The sequence below is a fragment of the Lolium rigidum genome, chromosome 5 (assembly GCF_022539505.1).
Source record: "Lolium rigidum isolate FL_2022 chromosome 5, APGP_CSIRO_Lrig_0.1, whole genome shotgun sequence".
NCBI lineage: Eukaryota > Viridiplantae > Streptophyta > Magnoliopsida > Poales > Poaceae > Lolium > Lolium rigidum.
Window position 1 is genome coordinate 154,366,554 of NC_061512.1, and position 4,674 is coordinate 154,371,227.

Below are 4,674 nucleotides of genomic sequence, written 5' to 3' on the forward strand. Positions count from 1 at the left end.
TATCTTTGACCTCTTCCTCCCTGAGTTCGATAAACCTTGGGTGATCCACTTAAGGGAAACTTGCTGCTGTTCTACAAACCTCTGCTCTTGGAGTCCCAACACTATCTACAAGAATAGAAGCACCCGTAGACATCAATGTCTAAGTTGAGAATAATCAAAAGCGAGAAATCCAATGCGAACTTTCTCCTTAGACCTTTGTACAGGCGGCATAGAGGTACCCCTTTGTGACACTTGGTTGAAACATATGCTATGCAATGATAATCCATGTTAATCCAAGCTAATTAGGACAAGGTGCGAGCACTATTGGTAATCTATGCATGAGGCTTGCAACTTATAAGATGTCTTATACATAACACATATGATTTATTACTACCGTTGACAAAATTGTTTCTATGTTTTCAAAATGAAAAGCTCTAGCACAAAAATAATAATCCATGCTTCCCTCTGCGAAGGGCCATTCTTCTACTTTATTGTTGAGTCAGTTTACCTATTCTTTCTATCTTAGAAGCAAACACTTGTGTCAACTGTGTGCATTGATTCTTACATGTTTACCTATTGCACTTGTTATATTACTTTGTGTTGACAATTATCCATGAGATATACATGTTGAAGTTGAAAGCAACCGCTGAAACTTAAATCTACCTTTGTGTTGTTTCAAAGCTTTTACTTTGAATTTATTGCTTTATGAGTTAACTCTTATGCAAGTCTTATTGATGCTTGTCTTGAAAGTACTATTCATGAAAAGTCTTTGCTATATGATTCGAGTTGTTTACTCATTATCTTCACTATTGCTTTGAATCAGTTCATTCATCTCATATGCTTTACAATAGTATGATCAAGATTATGTAAGTAGCATGTCACTACAAAAATTATTCTTTTTATCGTTTACCTACTCGAGGGCGAGTAGGAACTAAGCTTGGGGGCGCCCCCTGTTGTCTGGCTGCCTCGTCAGCCCTCCGACTCCGACTCTTTGCCTATAAGAAACCCCCTGACCTAAATCTTCGATACGAAAAAGCCACGGTACGAGAAACCTTCCAGAGCCGCCGCCATCGCGAAGCCAAGATCTGGGGGACAGAAGTCTCTGTTCCGGCACGCCGCCGGGATGGGGAAGTGCCCCCGGAAGGCATCTCCATCGACACCACCGCCATCTTCATCACCGCTGATGTCTCCCATGAGGAGGGAGTAGTTCTCCATCGAGGCTAAGGGCTGTACCGGTAGCTATGTGGTTAATCTCTCTCCTATGTACTTCAATACAATGATCTCATGAGCTGCCTTACATGATTGAGATTCATATGAGCTTTGTATCACTATTCATCTATGTGCTACTCTAGTGATGTTATTAAAGTACTCTATTCCTCCTCCATGATGTAATGGTGACGAGTGTGTGCATCATGTAGTACTTGGCGTAGTTTATGATTGTGATCTCTTGTAGATTATGAAGTTAACTATTACTATGATTGTATTGATGTGATCTATTCCTCCTTTCATAGTCTGTCGGTGACGGTGTGCATGCTATGTTAGTACTTGGTATAATTGCGTTGGTCTATCATGCACTCTAAGGTTATTTAAATATGAATATTTAATGTTGTGGAGCTTGTTAACTCCGGCATTGAGGTGCTCTTGTAGCCCTACACAATTAATGGTGTTCATCATCCAACAAGAGAGTGTAGAGTGGTTTTATTATGTGATCAATGTTGAGAGTGTCCACTAGTGAAAGTATGATCCCTAGGCCTTGCTTCCGAATAGAAAAGGCACTCACACTCCTCCCACGCCAGCAAGCTATTTTCTGGCACCGTTTGTTTACTGTTTTACTGCATCTTTACTTCCTGCAATATTACTACCATCAACTGCACGCCAGCAAGCTATTTTCTGGCGCCGTTACTACTGCTCATATTCATTCATACCACTTGTATTTCACTATCTCTTCGCCGAACTAGTGCACCTATACATCTGACAAGTGTATTGGGTGTGTTGGGGATTGTATCGTGATTGCAGGGTTGCTTGAGAGGGATATCTTTGACCTCTTCCTCCCTGAGTTCGATAAACCTCAGGTGATTCACTTAAGGGAAACTTGCTGCTGTTCTACAAACCTCTGCTCTTGGAGGCCCAACACTGTCTACGGGAATAGAAGCGTGCGTAGACATCAAGCTATTTTCTGGCGCCGTTGCCGGGGAGGTAAGGTAAAAGGTATTCACATCCTCCGACTACTAAGCTATTTCCTAGCATTGTTGCCGGTGTGTGAGTGCTCGAAGCTATTTCCTTTAGATCCTGCAATTGCATCTTTTTGTTTCTTGTTTTACACTAGTAAGGCATAATGGAAAATAACAATGAGCTTCTTATTCTATTTCCTGAGTTAAGACATGGATTGTTTGATGCGAAAATTAAAAAACCTATGGAATCTTATTTGCATGCTAGTAGCAATGATATTAGTACGAACGCTTTGAACACCATTGTTGCTAATGATATGGAAAATTCTAAGCTTGGGGAAGCTGGTTTTGATGAGCATGATATTTTTAGTCCCCCAAGTTTTGAGGAGAAAATTTACTTTGATGATACTTTGCCTCCCATTTATGATGATTATAATGATAGTGGTCTTTTGGTGCCGCCTACTATGGAGAGTAAATTTTATTATGATTATACTATGCCTCCTATATTTAATGATGAGAATAATAATGATAGCTACTTTCTTGAATTTGCTCCCACTACAATTAATAAGAATGACTATGCTTATGTTGGGAGTAGTAATAATTTTATGCATGAGACTCATGATAAGAATGTTTCATTTGATAGTTATATTGTTGAGTTTGTTCATGATGCTACTGAAAATCATTATGAGAGAGGAAAATATGGTTGTAGAAGTTTTCATGTTACTAAAACACCTCTCTATATGCTGAAAATCTTGAAGTTGCGCTTGTCTAGTTTTCCTATGCTTGTTGCATTATGCCTACATAACTTGTTTATTTAAAAGATTCCTTTCCATAGGAAGTGGGTTAGGCTTAAATTCGTTTTGAACTTGCTTCTTGATGCTCTCTTTTGCTTCAACTCTTATTTCTCGCGAGTGCATCATTAAAATTACTGAGCCCATCTTAATGGCTATAAAGAAAGCACTTCTTGGGAGATAACCCATGTGTTTATTTTGCTACTGTTTTGTTGTTTCTTGGAAGTTGTTACTACTGTAGCAACCTCTCCTTATCTTTATTTTATTGCATTGTTGTGCCAAGTAAAGTCTTTGATAGTGAGGTTCATACTAGATTTGGATTACTGCGCAGAAACAGATTTCTGTCTGTCACGAATTTGAGCAGGGTTCTCTGTAGGTAACTCAGAAAAATCTGCCAATTTACGTGCGTGATCCTCAGATATGTACACAACTTTCATTCAATTTGAGCTTTTTCATCTGAGCAAGTCTGGTGCCTCTAAAAAATTCTTCTTTACGGACTGTTCTGTTTTGACAGATTCTGCCTTTTATTCCGCATAGCCTCTTTTGCTGTGTTGGATGGATTTCTTTGTTCCATTAACTTCCAGTAGCTTTGAGCAATGTCCAGAAGTGTTAAGAATGATTGTGTCACCTCTGAACATGTGAATTTTTGATTATGCACTAACCCTCTAATGAGTTTGTTTTGAGTTTGGTGTGGAGGAAGTTTTCAAGGGTCAAGAGAGGAGGATGATATAATGTGATCAAGAAGAGTGAAAAGTCTAAGCTTGGGGATGCCCCCGTGGTTCATCCCTGCATATTTTAAGAAGACCCAAGCGTCTAAGCTTGGGGATGCCCAAGGCATCCCTTCTTCATCGACAACTTATCAGGTCACCTCTAGTGAAACTATATTTTTATTCCGTCACATCTTATGTACTTTACTTGGAGCGTCTGTATGCTTTTATTTTCGTTTTGTTATTTTCATTGCCTGAATAAATACATGCTAGTGTGGGAGAGAGACACGCTCCGCTGTTGAATATGAACACATGTGTTCTTAACTTTACTTTTAATGTTCATGGCGAAGGTTGAAACTGCTTCGTTCATTGTTATATGGTTGGAAACAGAAAATGATGCATGTGGTAAATGGTATAATGTCTTGAATAATTTGATACTTGGCAATTGTTGTGCTCATATAGATCATGTTTAAGCTCTTGCATCATGTACTTTGCACCTATTAATGAAGAACTACATAGAGCTTGTTAAAATTTGGTTTGCATGATTAGTTTCTCTAGAGTCTAGATATTTTCTGGTTAAGGTGTTTGAACAACAAGGAGACGATGTAAAGTCTTATAATACTTACAATATGTTCATATATGAGCTTTGCTGCACCGTTTTATACTTGAGTTTTCTTCAAACAACCTTGCTAGCCTAGCCTTGTATTGAGAGGAATTCTTCTCGTGCATCCAAATCCTTGAGCCAAAAACTATGCCATTTGTGTCCACCATACCTACCTACTACATGGTATTTCCCTGCCATTCCAAAGTACATTACTTGAGTGCTACCTTTAAAATTCTATTCTTTGCCTTTACAATATATAGCTCATGGGAAAAATAGCCTTAAAAGCTATTGTGGTGAAGAATATGTAGCTATGTATCTTATTTCTTATAAGTTGCTTGTTGAGCGGTAACCATGTTTCTGGGGACGCCATCAACTTTTACACCTTTGTTGAATATCATGTGAGTTGCTATGCATGTTCGTCTTGT